The 24,304-nt window shown below is 49.1% G+C and overlaps 1 protein-coding gene across 4 annotated transcripts in view; it reads right to left on the bottom strand.

The window, feature by feature from the left end:
- LOC139756786 (uncharacterized) overlaps window positions 1-24,304 on the bottom strand; it is a 626,428-nt gene that overhangs the window by 154,308 nt on the left and 447,816 nt on the right. For all 4 annotated transcript variants that reach the window (XM_071676579.1, XM_071676576.1, XM_071676575.1 and 1 more), the window contains one exon: window positions 23,306-23,588. The gene's annotated coding sequence lies outside the window, so the exon portion shown is untranslated. The remainder of the gene's footprint in view (window positions 1-23,305; window positions 23,589-24,304) is intronic.

Below are 24,304 nucleotides of genomic sequence, written 5' to 3' on the forward strand. Positions count from 1 at the left end.
CACAAAGGGAGGGAGGGAGGGAAGAAGGAGGGAAGGGAAAGTGAGGCTCATTTTTTTTTCCCTTTCTTTCTTTTTCATGTCAGATTCCAGTAGCCAGGCAAGTGATTACAGCATGAGGAGGATGCTCGAAAGTTGGGTCATTCATTACGTAAGATGACAGCCATTTCCACGAAGCAAGAAGTGGGTAAGGTCTCATGTGTTCTGCTACCACTTTGCTCGATTTCTTAGACCTTTCTGAAAAGGGACTCTTTTTATATTTTATTATCACAAACTAAGACATAGTGCGTGTGTTTGTGTGTGTGTGTGTGTGTGTAGTGTGTGTGTGTGTGTGTGTGTGTGTGTGTGTGTGTGTGTGTGTGTGTGTGTGTCCATACCTCAGTCCAAACATCTTCAATTTGGTTCACATTAGCCAATACGTTCATTCGGTTAACATTATCACACAAGGTTACAACTGCTGGTATGGCATCCATCCATCGCCCAGCATATACTATGCAGTCATGGATGATGTAGTCATGGATGATGTAGTCATGGATGACGTAGTCATGGATGATGTTGTCATGGATGATGTAGTCATGGATGATGTAGTCATGGATGATGTAGTCACGGATGACGTAGTCATGGATGATATAGTCATGAATGATGTAGTCATGGATGATGTAGTCATGGATAATATAGTCATGAATGATGTAGTCATGGATGATGTAGTCATGGATGACGTAGTCATGGATGACGTAGTCATGGATGACGTAGTCATGGATGATGTAGTCATGGATAATATAGTCATGAATGATGTAGTCATGGATGATGTAGTCATGGATGACGTAGTCATGGATGATGTAGTCATGGATGACGTAGTCATGGATGATGTAGTCATGGATAATATAGTCATAGATGATGTAGTCATGGATAATATAGTCATGGATGACGTTTCATGGATGATGTAGTCATGGATGACGTAATCATGGATGACGTAGTCATGGATGACGTTTCATGGATGACGTAATCATGGATGACGTAGTCATGGATGATGTAGTCATGGATGACGTAGTCATGGATGATGTAGTCATGGATGACGTAGTCATGGATGACGTAGTCATGGATAATATAGTCATGGATAATATAGTCATGGATGACGTAGTCACGGATGACGTAGTCATGGATGACGTAGTCATGGATGACGTAGTCACGGCAGGTGATTCAGAGCGACTGGTGGGTCAGGGTTGGTGGTCAAATTCACTACTACAACTGAGGCCTCCGTGATCCTGCCTGCTCGCTGACAGCTGTGCATGAGGCGACGTTAAGCTGGGTACATCATGCACGGGTGCTGGAGGGAGGGAGGGAGGGAGGTAGGGAGGGAGGGAGGGAGGTAGGAGGGAGGGAGGGAGGGAGGGAGGGAGGGAGGGAGGGAAGTAGGTTGGAGGGAGGGAGGGAGGTAGGGAGGGAGGGAGGGAAGGAGGGAGGGAGGGAGGGAAGGAGGGAAGGAGAGAGGGAGGGAGGGAGGGAGGGAGGTAGGAGGGAGGGAGGTTGGAGGGAGGGAGGTTGGAGGGAGGGAGGGAAGGCATGCAGGCGTCATGCGTCGCTCACTGCCTAGTTCGCATGACGGACCCCAACAGCTGTTGGTGGCACAGCTGTTGGAGAGAGAGGGAGGCTCTCACTTCTTCCTCCCTCCCCCACTCCCCCTTCACAAGACCGACACCATCACTACCTCACCATCACTTATCCACACAGTAAGCTAAGCCATCCCCATCACCAGCTCAGCCGTTCTAAACCATCGCCAACAGTCTTGCTAAACCATCCAAATCACCAACACAGTCGTCCTAAACCATCCCCATCACCAACACAAGCAACACAGTCTTGCTAAACCACCCCCATCACCAACACAGTCGTCCTAAACCATCTCCATCACTAACATCAGCAACACAGTCTTGCTAAACCATCCTAAACCACCCCCATCACCAACACTAGCAACACAGTCGTCCTAAACCATCCCCATCATCTATTCAGCCGTCCTAAACCATCCCCATCACCAACACGAGCAACATAATCTTCTTAAACCAGCCCTACCACTATCCTAAACCAACCCTACCAACCCAGTCGTCTTAAACCAGCCCTACCACCATCCTAAACCAGCCTTACCACCATCCTAAACCAGCCTTACCACCATCCTAAACCAACCCTACCAAACCAGTCGTCTTAAACCAGCCCTACCACCATCCTAAACCAGCCTTACCACCATCCTAAACCAGCCCTACCACCATCCTAAACCAGCCTTACCACCATCCTAAACCAGCCTTATCACCATCCTAAACCAACCCTACCAAACCAGTCGTCTTAAACCAGCCCTACCACCATCCTAAACCAGCCCTACCACCATCCTAAACCAGCCTTACCACCATCCTAAACCAGCCTTACCACCATCCTAAACCAGCCTTATCACCATCCTAAACCAACCCTACCAAACCAGTCGTCTTAAACCAGCCCTACCACCATCCTAAACCAGCCTTACCACCATCCTAAACCAGCCTTACCACCATCCTAAACCAGCCCTACCACCATCCTAAACCAACCCTACCAACCCAGTCGTCTTAAACCAGCCCTACCACCATCCTATACCAAACCAGTCGTCTTAAACCAGCCTCACCACCATCCTAAACCAGCCTTACCACCATCCTAAACCAGCCTCACCATCACAGTCGCCTTAAACCAGTCGAAGTTTCTTCGCAGTATTATGAGCCAACAGGAGTTCTGGTCTCCGATAACGGGGGTGTCCAATGACGCATACGCTGATGACGCATTCAAGATGTCTACTCACGCATACGCTGATGACGCATTCAAGATGTCTACTCACGTATACGCTGATGACGCATTCAAGATGTCTACTCACGTATACGCTGATGACGCATTCAAGATGTCTACTCACGTATACGCTGATGACGCATTCAAGATGTCTACTCACGTATACGCTGATGACGCATTCAGGGTGTCTACTCACGCATACGCTGATGACGCATTCAAGATGTCTACTCACGTATACGCTGATGACGCATTCAAGATGTCTACTCACGTATACGCTGATGACGCATTCAAGATGTCTACTCACGTATACGCTGATGACGCATTCAGGGTGTCTACTCACGCATACGCTGATGACGCATTCAGGGTGTCTACTCACGTATACGCTGATGACGCATTCAGGGTGTCTACTCACGCATACGCTGATGACGCATTCAGGGTGTCTACTCACGTATACGCTGATGACGCATTCAGGGTGTCTACTCACGTATACGCTGATGACGCATTCAGGGTGTCTACTCACGTATACGCTGATGACGCATTCAGGGTGTCTACTCACGCATACGCTGATGACGCATTCAAGATGTCTACTCACGCATACGCTGATGACGCATTCAGGGTGTCTACTCACGTATACGCTGATGACGCATTCAAGATGTCTACTCACGTATACGCTGATGACGCATTCAGGGTGTCTACTCACGTATACGCTGATGACGCATTCAAGATGTCTACTCACGTATACGCTGATGACGCATTCAAGATGTCTACTCACGTATACGCTGATGACGCATTCAGGGTGTCTACTCACGTATACGCTGATGACGCATTCAAGATGTCTACTCACGTATACGCTGATGACGCATTCAGGGTGTCTACTCACGTATACGCTGATGACGCATTCAGGGTGTCTACTCACGTATACGCTGATGACACATTCAGGGTGTCTACTCACGCATACGCTGATGACGCATTCAGGGTGTCTACTCACGTATACGCTGATGACGCATTCAAGATGTGTACTCACGCATACGCTGATGACGCATTCAGGGTGTCTACTCACGTATACGCTGATGACGCATTCAGGGTGTCTACTCACGTATACGCTGATGACGCATTCAGGGTGTCTACTCACGCATACGCTGATGACGCATTCAAGATGTCTACTCACGTATACGCTGATGACGCATTCAGGGTGTCTACTCACGTATACGCTGATGACGCATTCAGGGTGTCTACTCACACATAACACTGATGACGCACTTGGGGGTGTCTACTGACGCATAACACTGATGACGCATTTAGGGTGTCTACTCACACATAACACTGATGACGCATTGGGGGTTACGCTACTGACGCATAACAATGATGACGCATTGGGGGTGTCTACTGACGCATAACACTGATGACGCATTGGGGGTTACGCTACTGACGCATAACACTGATGACGCATTGGGGGTTACACTACTAACGCATAACACTGATGACGCATTTTGGGAGTTACACTACTGACGCATAACACGACGCATGGGGGGTTACACTACTGACGCATAACAATGATGACGCATTTAGGGGTACGCCACTGACACACAACACTGAGGGGTATCTACAGATGCGCGCGCTCACACACACACACACACACACACACACACCTGTTGCTCCCCTCCACAAATAAAAACTCCCCAAGTTACAAAAGTCATTCATGATCCCTCCACCTCCACCATCCCATGGCTGCATCTACCCTCCCGCCCGTCAATGTCTCTTCTTATCATGATCTACAGCTAAGGATAAGGCCAGGGCTGGCCCGCCCCACTTTGGCACGTACTCCTTTCCACAGTTCCCTAGATCTTTTCTTCAGTGTCAAGAGGCAGTTCCAACCCCAGTGGTGTCCTGGATCCAGAGGATAAGGGCTTAACCGACAATAACATTATCTTAACACCGACATTGGAAATACAACTGGTGTCTTGCACTTCGTCAAAGTCTACCGGTGCACACCTCCATCTCGCAATGATGGATGTCGTGGCTACCTGATGAGATCGACGGGAGGGCATTCGTGGGAGACGAAAGATACATAAGCTTCGTAATGAGAAATCAACTGCATTACGGTGGGATCACTGTAATGTTACAGGGCCTCCCCGCGTACATACCACAGGTCCAAAGAGGTGACCAGGTGACCAATCACCGATGAAACACGACCTGATCAGAAGGGGGAGAATCTTACCATCCCTGAATGAAGATATGAGAGAGAGAGAGAGAGAGAGAGAGAGAGAGAGAGAGAGAGAGAGAGAGAGAGAGAGAGAGAGAGAGAGAGAGAGAGAGAGAGAGGCGCCCCTTTCCAGTGACCTTGAGAAACAAAAACACACAGGAATCACTCTTGGGATTATCTCAAGTCTCCGATTAACACCAGTGACATTGAAAATGGGATTATTTCTATAACCTCGGTCGAAAATGGGAAGAATGACGAATAATGGGCTGATTTCCCAAGGTTCGTAGAAAATGGAAAGACGACGAAGGAAGCCACAACATGAACACGCCAGGGACCCCACGGCAGATCTGACCCCGAGGCCCGTCCTCTGCACCAGCCTCAAACCCTTGGACCTACGGCCACGTCCTTCCGTGCCACGAACCACAAGCAGACGCCTCCTATCTCAGGTGAGAGCCTCTGGCAATGCCTCCTCCCCTCTCACTAGAGAATCGGCAGGAGGCTCTCACCTCCCCTAGCAATGAGCGCCACTCACCGTCCCACACTCCTCCGTCTGCTCCCCAGCACCTCACCGTCCCACACTCCTCCGTCTGCTCCCTAGCACCTCACCGTCCCACACTCCTCCGTCTGCTCCCCAGCACCTCACCGTCCCACACTCCTCCGTCTCCTCCGTCTGCTCCCAGCACCTCACCGTCCCACACTCCTCCGTCTGCTCCCAGTACCTCTGCACTCATCTTCCCTCGCTCCCTCGCTCTTGCACCTAGCGAATGAGGAGAAAAAAACCCACCCTCTCCCCCGCCGTGTGCACCATACCAGCGCCACAGGGAAAACTTACCTCCTCACGTCACGCCTCACCTTCCGACCAATTCCCGCGCCCTACTCGCAGCGTCTTAACACCCTCCTTCTTGCACTATGCATGCATGACCCTCCGCCCGTCCGTCAGGCACTGTGTTATCACCCGTGTTCCCACACTCTTCTACGGGACGTCGATACACAAGGCGACACGTGAGACGCCCCTTCTGTAATACACTGGAGGAGGAAGGGGGGGTTATCTATCGTGGCAAGGTGAGGGTTTTGGTCTCGTTGCCCCTTATCTTCCACATGCTTTCCGTCTTGTTACCCTTCCATCTCTCCTCCTGTTCACCAGTTCTTCCTCCTCACGCCTCCTCCTCCTCAACTCTGTCCATCAAGTCCTCTTCCCCTCCTATTCACCAGCTCATTCCTCTCCCGCCATAGCTCTTCCTGTTCATCAGGCCCTCTCCATTTCCTTGTTTACCAAGCCTCTCTACCCTTCCCAACCTCTCCTGTTCACCAGGCCTTTCCCTTCCCACCTCTCCTGTTCACCAGGCCTTTCCCTTCCCACCTCCCTCCCACCTCCCTCACCGTTCATCAGAACTCTCCCCCTTCTAACCTCGACTCCGGCAACATTCCAGTAATTAGATGCGTGCAACTTACAGCTACTTGCTCGAAAGTTAACAGAACTCAGCTGGATCAGGGAACATGATATTTTACACGCCCAACCTTCATCAATCTCTCGAGACGAAAGCTTGGCCCACAGGGGGGTCATACACACCTGTGATGGCGTCTATATACGACACAGGGGGTCATACACACTTGTGGTGGCGTCTGTATACGACACAGGGGGTCATACACACTTGTGGTGGCGTCTGTATACGACACAGGGGGTCATACACACCTGTGGTGGCGTCTGTATACGACACAGGGGGTCATACACACCTGTGGTGGCGTCTTGTATACGACACAGGGGGTCATACACACCTGTGGTGGCGTCTGTATACCGAGTCGTGTCTTGTGATCAAATCTATTCCCCGTTTCCAGCGTAAGATGGTCGGCCAGTGTGAATGGAGCAGGGGGCTAGGGAGAGGGAAGGGAGAGTGGAGTGGGAGGGTAAGGGGAGGAGAAGGAGGGGGTGAACCTAAAATAGTACGGATGGGGAGAGAGAGAGAGAGAGAGAGAGAGAGAGAGAGAGAGAGAGAGAGAGAGAGAGAGAGAGAGAGAGAGAGAGAGAGAGTGGGAAAGTTGTTGAATAGGGATGGGGATTTTTGGGGGAGAGGAGGGAAGGGGAGAGGGGAGGGAGAACCCGAGGGTATGGAGAGGATCTGAGGACGAGGGTAAGGGGAAGAGACGGGGGAGGTTAAGGGTCTGGGGTGAGGGTGGGGAAAGTTGGGGAGGAGAGGAGGGGACGCAGAGGAAGAGAGGCGACTGCCATAGAGAAAGTGAGGAATAATATGACCGATGTGGGACAGGAGGGGAGAGGGAGATGCCTGGGAGATGATGGAAGAGTGGACCTGCTATGGAAAGGGGGAGGAAGGGGGGTTGGAAATGGTCTGAGGGCAGCTTTCATGGGAGAGCGGAAGGAAGAGAAAGCTGGTGTGGGAGTGTGGGAGGAAGAGGAAGGTGATGTGGGAGAATGGGAAGAGGAGAAGGCTAGTGTGGGAGAGTGGGAAGAGGAGAAGGCTGGTGTGGGAGTGTGGGAGGAAGAGGAAGGTGATGTGGGAGAGTGGGAAGAGGAGAAGGCTGGTGTGGGGGTGTGGGAGGAAGAGGAAGGTGATGTGGGAGAGTGGGAAGAGGAGAAGGCTGGTGTGGGAGAGTGGGAGGAAGAGGAAGGTGATGTGGGAGAGTGGGAAGAGGAGGACTGGTCTTGAAGAGAAGGGGGGCACTGGTCTGAGAGAAGGAGGGAGAGAGAGAGAGAGGGGGGGGGGGAAGAAATGGTCTTGTGGAAAGGGAGGGGAAGGGGAGGACTTGTACCAAGGAGAGAAAGGGGTGGGGGGAGCGGGTTGGTCTACAGCAACATTACTCACACACAGGCAACCATAACCTTCACCTCCCCCATCCCCTCCCATCCCAAGGTTTCACGATGGGGCTCTTAAGGTGATGGGAAGGGAGTTGGTGCTCCAAGGTGATGGGAAGGGGACGCCAAGTCGATAGGTGATGGGTAAGGCGTTGGGGCTCCAAGGTGATGGGTGATGGGTAAGGGGGTTGGGGCTCCAAGGTGATGGGTGATGGGAAGGAGGTTGGTACTCCAAGGTGATGGGAAGGGGACTCCAAGTGGATAGGTGATGGGTAAGGCGTTGGGTCTCCAAGGTGATGGGTAATGGGAAGGGGACTCCAAGTCGATAGGTGATAGGTAAGGCGTTGGGGCTCCAAGGTGATGGGTAATGGGTAAGGAGGTTGGTACTCCAAGGTGATGGGTGATGGGAAGGGGACTCCAAGTCGATAGGTGATGGGTAAGGCGTTGGGGCTCCAAGGTGATGGATGATGGGTAAGGGGGTTGGGGCTCCAAGGTGATGGATGATGGGTAAGGGGGTTGGGGCTCCAAGGTGATGGGAAGGAGGTTGGTACTCCAAGGTGATGGGTGATGGGTAAGGGCATTGGGGCTCCAAGGTGATGGGTGATGGGAAGGGGGCTGCAAGCCGTCCACAGGAACAGAACATTCTAACAAAATGTCTTTGTACTGGAACAGGACCCCGACCTCCCCTCCCAGAACCAACGTGTGTGCACAGGGGATATAAATATGACCTAGAATCTATATTCTCTTTTTTTTCTCACACCTGTTCGTCAGTTATTTGTGGGCAGAGATAAATCCCCGTATATATATATATATATATATATATATATATATATATATATATATATATATATATATATATATATATATATGGGAGGAGGGGCCCGACGCGGTCGTGGTCAGCGAACACTCAAACGCGTGGGCTGGTGGAGGGGGTCGACGGGCGGATCCCGGTCGGGAGAGAGAGAGAGAGAGAGAGAGAGAGAGAGAGAGAGAGAGAGAGAGAGAGAGAGAGAGAGTCGAGAGAGTAGAGATGGCTCAACCACCTCCTCCTCCTCCTCCTACCTACGAGTCACGCCACGAACTTCCTAAGTACCTGCAGTGGCCCTTTGGCTCACTTGGCCCCCTCTCTCCTTTCCTCTCTCTCTCTCTCTCTCTCTCTCTCTCTCTCTCTCTCTCTCTCTCTCTCTCTCTCTCTCTCTCTCTCTTGCGTCTATTGAATACAAAAAAAGGCCTCCCCCCCCTCGCGCGAGATCGACGACTCCCCCCCCTCCGCTGCCCTGGCCCCCATTCGAAATGGAGTCTGGACTCGCGACCACTTCGGTGTCGACTGAAGTGGTCAGCAGCTGGGGGAGTTCGAAGGTACTGACTGTGTCGTCGTCTCCACCGTCGACGCTCCTCCGGAGGCCCGAGTTGGGTCCACTCCACTCGTTTAGGACGAGGGTACGAGATCCTCGAGGACGACGGTACGAGATCCTCGAGGACGACGGTACGAGATCCTCGAGGATGACGGTACGAGATCCTCGAGGATGACGGTACGAGATCCTCGAGGATGACGGTACGAGATCCTCGAGGACGACGGTACGAGATCCTCGAGGACGACGGTACGAGATCCTCGAGGACGACGGTACGAGACCCTCGAGGATGACGGTACGAGATCCTCGAGGACGACGGTATGAGATCCTCGAGGACGACGGTACGAGATCCTCGAGGACGACTAGATACCACCCCTTGAGGACGACAGTAAGTCCATATGGCTATGACGACCCTGGCCTTTCACCTAAACCTTAAGGGACACGTCTGGCGTGCTCAAGGGTCGTACCGTCGTGCTCGAGGAGGAGGAGGTTCCGTCTCGAGAACAGGGCAGCGTGGAGGTAGGGTCGTCCTCCGGATAGGTCATCCTAGGTGAAGGAACCACATCAAGTACAAGGTAGAGGAGGAGGAGGAGGAGGAGGAAGGTGTGGGTCGGGTCCTATGCAAACAATAACATTAGGGTGTGAGGGACGTCTGACGTGCCAGGGTGTAACACTACTAGTGGTGTAGCGCCAGGGTGTAACACTAGTGGTGTAGCGCCAGGGTGTAACACTAGTGGTGTAGTGCCTGGGTGTAACACTACTAGTGTTGTAGTGCCAGGGTGTAACACTAACAGTGTTGTAGTGCCAGGGTGTAACACCACTAGTGTTGTAGTGCCTGGGTGTAACACTACCAGTGTTGTAGTGCCTGGGTGTAACACTACTAGTGGTGTAGTGCCTGGGTGTAACACTACTAGTGGTGTAGTGCCTGGGTGTAACACTACTAGTGGTGTAGTGCCTGGGTGTAACACTACTAGTGGTGTAGCGCCAGGGTGTAACACTAGTGGTGTAGCGCCAGGGTGTAACACTAGTGGTGTAGTGCCTGGGTGTAACACTACTAGTGTTGTAGTGCCAGGGTGTAACACTAACAGTGTTGTAGTGCCAGGGTGTAACACCACTAGTGTTGTAGTGCCTGGGTGTAACACTACCAGTGTTGTAGTGCCTGGGTGTAACACTACTAGTGGTGTAGTGCCTGGGTGTAACACTACTAGTGGTGTAGTGCCTGGGTGTAACACTACTAGTGGTGTAGTGCCTGGGTGTAACACTACTAGTGGTGTAGTGCCTGGGTGTAACACTACTAGTGGTGTAGTGCCTGGGTGTAACACTACTAGTGTAGTGCCTGGGTGTAACACTACTAGTGGTGTAGCGCCTGGGTGTAACACTACTAGTGTTGTAGTGCCTGGGTGTAACACTACTAGTGTTGTAGTGCCTGGGTGTAACACTACCAGTGTTGTAGTGCCTGCATGTAACACTACCAGTGTTGTAGTGCCAGGGTGTAACACCACTAGTGTTGTAGTGCCTGGGTGTAACACTAGTGGTGTAGTGCCTGGGTGTAACACTACTAGTGGTGTAGCGCCTGGGTGTAACACTACTAGTGTTGTAGTGCCTGGGTGTAACACTAGTGGTGTCGTGCCAGGGTGTAACACTAGTGGTGTAGTGCCTGGGTGTAACACTAGTGGTGTAGTGCCTGGGTGTAACACTACTAGTGTTGTAGTGCCAGGGTGTAACACTACTAGTGGTGTAGTGCCAGGGTGTAACACTACCAGTGTTGTAGTGCCTGGGTGTAACACTAGTGGTGTCGTGCCAGGGTGTAACACTAGTGGTGTAGTGCCTGGGTGTAACACTAGTGGTGTAGTGCCTGGGTGTAACACTACTAGTGTTGTAGTGCCAGGGTGTAACACTACCAGTGTTGTAGTGCCAGGGTGTAACACCACTAGTGTTGTAGTGCCTGGGTGTAACACTAGTGGTGTAGTGCCAGGGTGTAACACTAGTGGTATAATGCCTGGGTGTAACACTACTAGTGTTGTAGTGCCTGGGTGTAACACTACTAGTGTTGTAGTGCCAGGGTGTAACACTACTAGTGGTGTAGTGCCAGGGTGTAACACTACCAGTGTTGTAGTGCCTGGGTGTAACACTAGTGGTGTCGTGCCAGGGTGTAACACTAGTGGTGTCGTGCCAGGGTGTAACACTAGTGGTGTAGTGCCAGGTTGTAACACTAGTGGTGTGTGCCTGGGTGTAACACTACCAGTGTTGTAGTGCCTGGGTGTAACACTACCAGTGTTGTAGTGCCTGGGTGTAACACTACTAGTGTTGTAGTGCCAGGGTGTAACACTACTAGTGGTGTAGTGCCAGGGTGTAACACTACCAGTGTTGTAGTGCCTGGGTGTAACACTAGTGGTGTCGTGCCAGGGTGTAACACTAGTGGTGTCGTGCCAGGGTGTAACACTAGTGGTGTAGTGCCAGGTTGTAACACTAGTGGTGTGTGCCTGGGTGTAACACTACCAGTGTTGTAGTGCCTGGGTGTAACACTACCAGTGTTGTAGTGCCTGGGTGTAACACTACTAGTGTTGTAGTGCCTGGGTGTAACACTAGTGTTGTAATGCCTGGGTGTAACACTACTAGTGTTGTAGTGCCAGGGTGTAACACTACCAGCGTTGTAACTCGATCAGCTCCCCCCGGTCACGCTCCTTACGCCCCTCATACACTCCCACCCAATAGGTGTACAATCAATAAGGCGAAAATGTCATACCTCTAACGCAGCGTGTGAGAGAGAGAGAGAGAGAGAGAGAGAGAGAGAGAGAGAGAGAGAGAGAGAGAGAGAGAGAGAGAGAGAGAGAGAGAGAGAGTCACTCTCCCAACGTCCCAAAAGGGGACACCAGCAGTTCACTCGTGTGTGTACGGCAGATGGTGTGAGGGAGAGAGATGGTGTGAGGGAGAGAGAGGCGGAGGAGACGCGGAGGGAGGAAGGGGGAGGTTGATCTGGGCGATGGTGGTCGACCAACGGTGCTAAACACCAGCTGGTCGAGGTGGGGACGCCCAGAGTCGACCAGCAGTGTTGCCTGGAGTCGACCATCAGTGTTACCACCACAGAGGAGGAGGGGTGGTTGAAGGATGGAGGAAGTGGGGAAGGGTGAGGGGGTGAAGGGCAGTAGTCGACCATCTGGAGGGGTGGGTGGGTAGGAGAGGAAGGGGAGTAGTCGACCAGTGAGGTGGGGGAGGAGGAAGTGGGAGGAGGAGGAGAAGTCGACCAGAGACCACCACAGGGAGGGGAAGGAGGGGGTGTGAAGGATGGAGGAAGTGGGGAAGGGTGAGGGGGTGAAGGGCAGTAGTCGACCATCTGGAGGGTGTGGGTGGGTGGGAGATGGGAGTAGTCGACCAGTGAGGTGGGGGAGGAGGAAGAGAAGTCGACCAGAGACCACGACCAGAGACCACCCTCCCCCTTCCTCACAGTATCATTTATTTACCCAGACTCTGACAAGACCTTTTGGTCGACGAAGCATCAGGGAAGCGTGCGCTCCTATGACAGATCATGAGGTGGGGGGGTTGTGAGGGTGTTGCTCCTACAGAAGATCATGAGGTCGGGAGGTTGTGAGGGTGTTGCTCCTACAGAACATGAGGAGGTGGGGGGGTTGTGAGGGTGTTGCTCCTACAGAAGATCATGAGGTCGGGGGGTTGTGAGGGTGTTGCTCCTACAGAACATGAGGAGGTGGGGGGGTTGTGAGGGTGTTGCTCCTACAGAAGATCATGAGGTGGTGGGGTTGTGAGGGTGTTGCTCCTACAGAAGATCATGAGGTGGTGGGGTTGTGAGGGTGTTGCTCCTACAGAAGATCATGAGGTGGGGGGGTTGTGAGGGTGTTGCTCCTACAGAAGATCATGAGGTGGTGGGGTTGTGAGGGTGCTGCTCCTACAGAAGATCATGAGGTGTGGGTTGTGAGGGTGTTGCTCCTACAGAAGATCATGAGGTGGTGGGGGGTTGTGAGGTGTTGCTCCTACAGATGATCATGAGGTGGTGGGGTTGTGAGGGTGTTGCTCCTACAGAAGATCATGAGGTGGGGGGGGTTGTGAGGTGTTGCTCCTGCAGAAGATCATGAGGTGACGGGGAGGAGGGTGGCTGCGAGGCAGGTCGGTGAAGTGTGTCTCTCCTGCAGGAGAACTTGTGGGAGGTGTGGAGTGCACAACGGCGGCAGCAGCAGCAAGAAACAGGACACTGATGCTCCTTTCCCTCCCTCTCCACTCACTCACTCACTCTTACCCTCCCCCCGATACCCTGGGTCCCTCCTTTCCCTCCCGTCCCCCTCCGCCTTCCCTCCACTCCCTCTCCTCTCAACAAGAGGGCGCCTGGAATACGGCCCCTCTGTCTAGCGGGATTAATGAAGGCGCTGTCGATAGCGCTCAAGGCTGGTCGCTAATTAGGTCTGCCCTTGTCCACTAGGTCATTACGCGAATCCTTTTCTCTGCAAGCAATATTTCCACGATATATATATATATATATATATATATATATATATATATATATATATATATATATATATATATATATATATATATCCCAAGTGCACTTTCGTGATGTGACTATTACACGAAAGTGCACTTGGGAACTTATCGTGTTTCATTTTTCCCCGTGGACTCACAGGAAAATATATATATATATATATATATATATATATATATATATATATATATATATATATATATATATATATATATATATACGTCCCCTCAATGATCACACGGCTCCTCAGTGATTAATTACCATTAGCTGCCACAGATGATCACTTAGACTGCTCAATCAGGTCCCCAGAGATAACCTCGGATTAAGGATTAATACCGACGAACTCCTCCCCTCCCCTCCCGCTCCCTCCAATCCCTCCCCGCTCCCCTCCAATCCCTCCCCGCTCCTCCTCCTCCTCCAAAAAAAAGAGAGGAGCGAGTGCAAAATGCCGTGTTTTGTAGCACGGTCAAAACGAGCGAGAGGAGGAAGAAGGGAAGGGAGGGTAGGAGAGAGAACGATGCAATTGGTGCTGTTGGGTAGCGGGGAGAGAGAGAGAGAGAGAGAGAGAGAGAGAGAGAGAGAGAGAGAGAGAGAGAGAGATGGGAGGGGCGTAGAGGTTGACTGGGTGTGGAGAGAAGGACAAAGGGAAGAAGAACTGAAGAACAAGGCGTGTAGGGAGGTGGTATGGCGATACGAGAAGAACAGGAACACACACACACCCACACACCAACCCACCCACACACACACACACCCACCCACCCACCCACCCACCCACTGCATCAGACAGTGGTGCCCACCACCATAAACCATGTGGGGCCAACTGGTGCTCCAGCACTTCATCTGATGTTTTACGGCGATTTCAAATTTTGGGAAATTTATGTTCTCAATAAAATTTGATTCACAACGGAGTCGTGTACTGCTGGTGTTGTGTTTACAGCGACTCACTTTGCCAGGCAAAAACACCATAGGGAAAAAAATTTATATACCTATATATATATATATATATATATATATATATATATATATATATATATATATGTGTGTGTGTGTGTGTGTGTGTGTGCCATTCTTCGTCCGTTTCCTGACGCTACCTCGCTGACGCCGGAAACAGCGATCAATATATATATATATATATATATATATATATATATATATATATATATATATATATATATATATATATACAGTAGAATATATATTTCAAGTTTTTAATATGTTCTGATGCATAGTTCAATTTCATCTTCATTCTCAACAGAGTTGAGTATATTTTAACCTTTCATTTTTTCTCTCTTTCTCTCTAAATATGTTCTGATCTATTGTTTAACTTCCTTCCTTCTTTGAGAGACTCGAGTTGATATCAGAGACTCTCGCCTAACACGACACGTCGACTCCCACATGACTGTCACGGTAACTCTATCAAACAGTTGAAAAAAGTTAAATATATACATATATATATATATATATATATATATATATATATATATATATATATATATATATATATATAAACTCAGTTGCAGGTGGAGGAGACCTGGTCACCAAACCCAGCTTGTCCAGTCGCTGAGCCAGCTTGAAGAAAAGAGAGAGAGAGAGAGAGAAAACAATTCTCTCTGTCTCTGTCTCTGTCTGTCTGTCTGTCTGTCTGTCTGTCTCTCTCTCTCTCTCTCTCTCTCTCTCTCTCTCTCTCTCTCTGAGCACAATGATACGACCCCTGATTAAATGCTACGACCCTTGAGCACACTAGGACGACCCCTGGTTAAATGCCACGACTCTGGAGCACAATGATACGACCCTTAATCAAATGCCACGACCCCTGAGCACAATGTTACGACCATTAATTAAATGCCATGACCCTTGAGCACACTAGGACGACTCCTGGTTAAATGCCACGACTCTGGAGCACAATGATACGACCCCTGATTAAATGCTACGACCCCTGAGCACACTAGGACGACCCCTGGTTAAATGCCACGACCCTTGAGCACAATGTTACGACCCTTAATTAAATGCTACGACCCTTGAGTACACTAGGACGACCCCTGGTTAAATGCCACGACTCTGGAGCACAATGATACGACCCTTAATCAAATGCCACGACCCCTGAGCACAATGTTACGACCATTAATTAAATGCTACGACCCTTGAGCACACTAGGACGACTCCTGGTTAAATGCCACGACTCTGGAGCACAATGATACGATCCTTAATCAAATGCCACGACCCTTGAGCACAATATTACGACCCATAATTAAATGCCACGACCTTTGAGCACAATGATACGACCCTGATTAAATGCCACGACCACTGGGCACTGACACGACCCCTGAAGCCAAGACATGACCCTCAAACACATTGGTTACGACACGACCCTGGAGCATATCATTACGACCCCTTGAACACAACGCTACAACCCTGGAGCACACTTACGACCCCTTGAACACATTAGCACGACCCTGGAGCACACTTACGATCCCTTGAACACAATGCTACGACCCTGGAGCACACTTACGACCCCTTGAACACAATGCTACGACCCTGGAGCACACTTACGACCCCTTGAACACATTAGCACGACCCTTGAGCCACTAACAAGACCACTGAGTACATGGATACGACCCTTGAACACACTACTACGACCCTAGAACACAATTTCCTCTCATAATTCTATTCAAAATCATATTTTCAAATTTCTAATTTCACTCTAATCTGCTCATGTAAATAAGCTCCTAACGTCCATGGCTTCACCTTGGTTAAAAACTAACTTTTTAAGATTCTTATAAAATAATAAAAAAAAACCTGAACCAAAAAAAAAAAATCCCTCATGAATATTCATATATAAAAAAAATATCTCGCGAAAAAAAATTAGAAAAAAAATTGGAGTGTTTCCGATTATTTTTCTCTCATTAATATTTCTTTTTCTTTTTTCTTTCGTCTTCAGGAAATTATATTTCCGTCACGTACGGCGGTAGACTTACGATGTGTAGGGTCGCAACAGAGTCTTAATGGCTCGTTTCGTTCATGGTACATATGGCTGCCCGAGTCTGGGATGGGGGTTATATATATATATATATATATATATATATATATATATATATATATATATATATATATATATATATATACCCTCGCTAATGCGGGAAATGGCGAATAGTACGAAAGAAAGAAAAGAAAGAATATATATATATATATATATATATATATATATATATATATATATATATATATATATATATATATATATATATATATATATATATAATATAAAAACCACTACAAACCATTGTTTTATCCACAACAAACCACTGTTTTATGACTACCAATCCGCCAACTATTCTTTGACACCCATTCCTTTACGCTTTTACTTCTTTGTTATTTCGTTCCTTTAGGATATCAAAAGACCACTAAAACCTGGTTATATTTAAGATATCAAAAGACCACTAAAACCTGGGTATATTTAGGAAATCGAAAGACCATGAAAACCTGGTATGATTAAGGAGATCAAAAGACCTTTGTAACCTGGATGAATGATAATAATAACAATTAGTAAATTGCTAAGATCAAAACACATATTACTTTTTCCCCTCTCGTCCCTCATCATGTCTAGGAATATAACAGCCTTTTTCGTTGCACTCGTTTATTCTGGAGGAAGAAGGCGGCTCATTAATCAACGAGAACTCTCCCTACGTCTTACCTCGTTCATTCCCGAGCCTCCTGATCAAACTTTTTCGTTTACTATCATTGAGGCGAACGAAATTTCTTTATTTTTATTAATGGACGGAAAAATGATTGCAATGAAAACCACAGTTCCCTATCTATAACCAGTCCCCATAGGGCTTTCCATGTTTTACCCAGGACGTTTCACATGCCCTTGCTCAGTCTATCGACAGCACGTCGACCCCTGTATACCACATCGTTCCAATTCATTCTATCCCAGGCATTTCTTTCCTCCTCCTTCATGTTCAGGCCCCGATCATTCAACAACTTTTTCACTCCATCCTTCCACCTCCAATTTGGTGTCCCTGTTAACCTTATTCCTTCTACATCTGATATATATATTATACATATTCGCAAACATTCGCTATTTCCCGCGTTAGCGAGGTAGCGTTAAGAACAGAGAACTGGGCCTTTGAGGGAATATCCTCACCTGGCTCCCTTCTCTGTTCCTTCTTTTGGGAAATTAAAAAAAAATAATGAGAGGGGAGGATTTCCAGCCCCCCGCTCCCTCCCCTTTTAGTCGCCTTCTACGACACGCAGGGAATACGTGGGAAGTATTCTTTCTCCCCTATCCCCAGGGATAATATATATATATATATATATATATATATATATATATATATATATATATATATATATATATATATATATAGTGAAAGCCTTGCGGAAGATGAAAGCCGGCAAGGCGGCGGGTTTGTATGGTATTGCAGTAGAATTTATTAGAAAAGGGGGTGACTGTGTTGTTGACTGGTTGGTGAGGCTATTCAATGTATGTATGGTTTATACTGAAGTGCCTGAGGATTGGCGGAATGCTTGCATAGTGCTATTGTACAAAGGCAAAGGGGATAAAGGTGATTGTTCAAACTATAGAGGTATAAGTTTGTTGATTATTCCTGGGAAATTATATGGGAGGGTACTGATCGAAAGGGTCAAGGCGTGTACACAGCATCAGACTGGGGAAGAGCAGTGTGGTTTCAGAAGTGGTAGAGGATGTGTGGATCAGGTGTTTGCTTTGAAGAATGTATGTGAAAAATACTTAGAAAACAAATGGATTTGTATGTAGCATTTATGGACCTGGAGAAGGCATATGATAAAGTTGACAGAGATGCTCTGTGGAAGGTATGAAGAGTATATGGTGTAGAAGCTAGAAGCAGTGAAAAGTTTTTATCGAGGATGTAAGGCATGTGTACGAGTAGGAAGAGAGGAAAGTAATTGGTTCCCAGTGAATGTCGGTTTACGGGAGGGGTGTGTGATGTCTCCATGGTTGTTTACATTGTTTACGGGATGGGTTTGTTAGGGAGGTGAATGCAAGAGTTTTGGAAAGAGGGGCAAGTATGCAGTCTGTTGTGGATGAAAGGGCTTGGGAAGTGAATCAGTTGTTTGCTGACGATACAGCGCTGGTGGCTGATTCACGTGAGAAACTGCAGAATCTGGTGACTGAGTTTGGTAAAGTGTGTGAAAGAAGAAAGTTAAGAGTAAATGTGAATAAAAGCAAGGTTATTAGGTACAGTAGGGTTGAGGGTCAAGTCAATTGGGAGGTAAGTTTGAATGGAGAAAAACTGGAGGAAATAAAGTGTTTTAGATATCTGGGAGTGGATCTGGCAGCGGATGGAACCATGGAAGCGGAAGTGAATCATAGGGTGGGGGCGAAAATCCTGGGAGCCTTGAAGAATGTTTGAAGGAATAGTGGTTCCAACAATGTTGTATGGTTGCGAGGGGTGGGCTATGGATAGAGTTGTGCGCAGGAGGGTGGATGTGCTGGAAATGAGATGTTTGAGGACAATATGTGGTGTGAGGAGGTTTGATCGAGTAAGTAATGTAAGGGTAAGAGAGATGTGTGGAAATAAAAAGAGCGTAGTTGAGAAAGCAGAAGAGGATGTTTTGAAATGGTTTGGGCACATGGAGAGAATGAGTGAGGAAAGATTGACCAAGATAATATATGTGTCGGGGGTGGAGGGAACGAGAAGTGGGAGACCAAATTGGAGGTGGAAAGATGGAGTGAAAAAGATTTTGAGTGATCGGGGCCTGAACATGCAGGAGGGTGAAAGGTGGGCAAGGAATAGAGTGAATTGGATCGATGTGGTATACCGGGGTCGACGTGCTGTCAATGGATTGAATCAGGGCATGTGAAGCGTCTGGGGTAAACCATAGAAAGTTCTGTGGGGCTTGGATGTGGAAAGGGAGCTGTGGTTTCGGGCATTATTACATGACAGCTAGAGACTGAGTGTGAACGAATGGGGCCTGTGTTGTCTTTTCCTAGCGCTACCTCGCACACATGAGGGGGGAGGGGGATGTTATTCCATGTGTGGCGAGGTGGCGATGGGAATAAATAAAGGCAGACAGTATGGATTATGTTCATGTGTATATATGTATATGTCTGTGTGTGTATATATATGTGTACAGTGAGATGTATAGGTATGTATATTTGCGTGTGAGGACGTGTATGTATATACATGTGTATGTGGGTGGGTTGGGCCATTCTTTCGTCTGTTTCCTTGCACTACCTCGCTAACGCGGAAGACAGCGACAAAGTATAACGAAAAGAAAAATAATGAAAAAGAGATTATATATGTATATATATATATATATATATATATATATATATATATATATATATATATATATATATATATATATTACCCCAGGCCACATAACCCGACCAGATGTTGCCAACTATATAATCCAGTTATCCCAAACTTTCTCTCGTACATTCTAAGCCAGCAGCGTCCCAGGACACAGTCTTGGGACGTGTGTGTACCAGAAATATAGACCGTCCGATATTCTCGTTTCTATTCTTACCCTTGTGTGTGTGTGTGTGTGTGTGTGTGTGTGTGTGTCCCGTCCTCGCTGATCAACGTGACACACCGGAGCCTAGCCTGTCCCGTGGTCACGACGCGGGTGAAAAAGGAGTTCATCCTTTCCCTGCCACTGACTGCTGCGCAGCCTTCGATTTGCAGGAATCCCAGGAGACAGGGTCCTTGAATATATATATATATATATATATATATATATATATATATATATATATATATATATATATATATATATATATATGTTGGAAAGGATGATGTGATTATTACACGAAAGTGCACTTGGGAACTTTTCGTGTTTCATTTTCCCCGTGGACTCATAGGAATATATATATATATATATATATATATATATATATATATATATATATATATATATATATATATATATAGACCAGATGATCGAGCCTTAAAGGGAATATCATTCAATCTCATCTTTTTAACTACTGTCTAGTTCCATTCTTATTCCCCTTCCTTCCCTCCTCTTCCTCTGCCGTCCCACATCGTCTCTCCCATCTCCTACACCACAAGAGCCACCCCACCCACTTACCCACCCACCTCTCTCTCCTCCAACCCACCCCACCCACCTACCCACCTCTCTCTCCTCCAACCCACCCCCACCCACCTACCCACCCCTCTCTCTCCTCCACCCCACCCCACCCACCTACCCACCTCTCTCTCCTCCAACCCACCCCCACCCACCTACCCACCCCTCTCTCTCTCTCCTCCAACCCACCCCACCCACCTACCCACCTCTCTCTCCTCCAACCCACCCCCACCCACCTACCCACCCCTCTCTCTCTCTCCTCCAACCCACCCCACCCACCTACCCACCTCTCTCTCCTCCAACCCACCCCCACCCACCTACCCACCCCTCTCTCTCTCTCCTACAACCCACCCCCACCCACCTACCCACCTCTCTCTCTCCTCTAACCCACCCCCACCCACCTACCCACCCCTCTCTCTCTCTCCTCCAACCCACCCCACCCACCTACCCACCCACCTCTCTCTCTCCTCCAACCCACCCCCACCCACCTACCCACCCACCTCTCTCTCCTCCAACCCACCCCACCCACCTACCAACCCCTCTCTCTCTCTCCTCCAACCCACCCCACCCACCTACCAACCCCTCTCTCTCACTCCTCCAACCCCCCCCACCCACCTACCAACCCCTCTCTCTCTCTCCTCCAACCCACCCCACCCACCTACCCACCCCTCTCTCTCTCTCCTCCAACCCACCCCACCTGCACCAGCTGCTGAACCAGCTGGTTCGCACCGATGTCATCTGCAGCTTCATAACCTCGCCAGCTGGGAGATGGCTGTGCTCTCTCTCTCTCTCTCTCTCTCTCTCTCTCTCTCTCTCTCTCTCTCTCTCTCTCTCTCGTATACAGGGTTGTCCATTAACTTTACATACATTTATATATACACTTAAGTGTCGTCACACAGGATCAACACCAAACACAGAGAGAGAGAGAGAGAGAGAGAGAGAGAGAGAGAGAGAGAGAGAGAGAGAGAGAGAGAGAGAGAGAGAGAGAGACTTGATATTTATCCAGGTCACAAACACACACACACACACACACAAAATAATTTGCCAGGTACCATCCAGGTCACACCACCAACTCTGCCTTGTCACATCCAGGTCACACCATACCTGGTACCATCCAGGTCACACTATACCTGGTACCGTCCAGGTCACACCATACCTGGTACCACCCAGGTCACACTATACCTGGTACCACCCAGGTCACACCATACCTGGTATCACCCCAGGTCACACCATACCTGGTACCGTCCAGGTCACACCATACCTGGTACCGTCCAGGTCACACCATACCTGGTACCACCCCAGGTCACACCATACCTGGTACCGTCCAGGTCACACCATACCTGGTACCGTCCAGGTCACACCATACCTGGTACCATCCAGGTCACACTATACCTGGTACCGTCTAGGTCACACCATACCTGGTACCGCCCAGGTCACACCATACCTGGTACCGCCCAGGTCACACCATACCTGGTACCGTCCAGGTCACACCATACCTGGTACCGTCCAGGTCACACCATACCTGGTACCGCCCAGGTCACACCATACCTGGTACCGCCCAGGTCACACCATACCTGGTACCACCCAGGTCACACCATACCTGGTACCGTCCAGGTCACACCATACCTGGTACCACCCAGGTCACACCATACCTGGTACCGCCCAGGTCACACCATACCTGGTACCACCCAGGTCACACCATACCTGGTACCACCCAGGTCACACCATACCTGGTACCGTCCAGGTCACACCATACCTGGTACCACCCAGGTCACACCATACCTGGTACCACCCAGGTCACACCATACCTGGTACCACCCAGGTCACACCATACCTGGTACCACCCAGGTCACACCATACCTGGTACCGACCCAGGTCACACCATACCTGGTACCGTCCAGGTCACACCATACCTGGTACCACCCAGGTCACACCATACCTGGTACCGACCCAGGTCACACCATACCTGGTACCACCCAGGTCACACCATACCTGGTACCGACCAGGTCACACCATACCTGGTACCACCCAGGTCACACCATACCTGGTACCTACCCAGGTCACACCATACCTGGTACCGTCAGGTCACACCATACCTGGTACCACCCAGGTCACACCATACCTGGTACCACCCAGGTCACACCATACCTGGTACCACCCAGGTCACACCATACCTGGTACCACCCAGGTCACACCATACCTGGTACCACCCAGGTCACACCATACCTGGTACCACTCAGGTCACACCATACCTGGTACTGTCCAGGTTACACCATACCTGGTACCACCCAGGTCACATCATACCTGGTACCGCCCAGGTCACACCATACCTGGTACCAACCAGGTCACACCATACCTGGTACCGTCCAGGTCACACCATACCTGGTACCACCCGAGGTCACACCATACCTGGTACCACCCCAGGTCACACCATACCTGGTACCACTCAGGTCACACCATACCTGGTACCGTCCAGGCCACACCATACCTGGTACCGTCCAGGTCACACCATACCTGGTACCACCCAGGTCACACCATACCTGGTACCACCCAGGTCACGCCTACAGCATATATGACAGACTTACTTGGGGTGCTAAAGGCGTCTTCACTCTTGCTGCTGATTGGCTGATGGCGTTCTCACTCTTGGCGTTGATTGGCTGATGGCTTAATCACTCTGGACGTTGATGGGCTGATGGACGCACTCACTCTTGGCGTTGATTGGCTGATGGCTCTCATTCACTCACTCTCGGCGTTGATTGGCTGACAGCGTAATCCACTCCCAGGGTTGACGGGCTGATGACGTATTGGCCCTGGAGGCTGGCCAACGGGTGTGTTCCCACAAACGGGGTCGGCCGACCTCAGCTACCCCTGTCAACAGAAACAGAAGCTACCGTTAGCCAGGCCGCCCAAAAGCACCAACAGGCAAACAGAACATTAACGACCGTTCATCCAGTACAGATGTAAAAAAAAAAATGACAAAAAAAACCCCAAAAACTTTTAAGTAAATGGTAAAAGAACGGCCTCAGCTTAAACTAAAGGAACGTCTTAGTCAATGGTAAAAGAACGGGCCCCGCTGAAACTAAAGGAACGTCTAGTACATGGTAAAAGAACGGCCTCAGCTTAAACTAAAGGAACGTCCAGTCCATGGTAAAACAACGGCCTCAGCTTAAACTAAAGGAACGTCTAGTCAATGGTAAAAGAACGGCCTCAGCTTAAACTAAAGGAACGTCTTAGTCAATGGTAAAAGAACGGCCTCAGCTTAAACTAAAGGAACGTCTTAGTCAATGGTAAAAGAACGGCCTCAGCTTAAACTAAAGGAACGTCTTAGTCAATGGTAAAAGAACGGCCTCAGCTTAAACTAAAGGAACGTCTAGTCAATGGTAAAAGAACGGCCTCAGCTTAAACTAAAGGAACGTCTTAGTCAATGGTAGAAGAACGGGCCCCAGCTTAAACTAAAGGAACGTCTTAGTCAATGGTAAAAGAACGGCCTCAGCTTAAACTAAAGGAACGTCTTAGTCAATGGTAAAAGAACGGCCTCAGCTTAAACTAAAGGAACGTCTAGTCAATGGTAAAAGAACGGGCCC

This window comes from Panulirus ornatus, chromosome 23, assembly GCF_036320965.1.
Source record: "Panulirus ornatus isolate Po-2019 chromosome 23, ASM3632096v1, whole genome shotgun sequence".
Classification (NCBI taxonomy): Eukaryota; Metazoa; Arthropoda; class Malacostraca; order Decapoda; family Palinuridae; genus Panulirus; species Panulirus ornatus.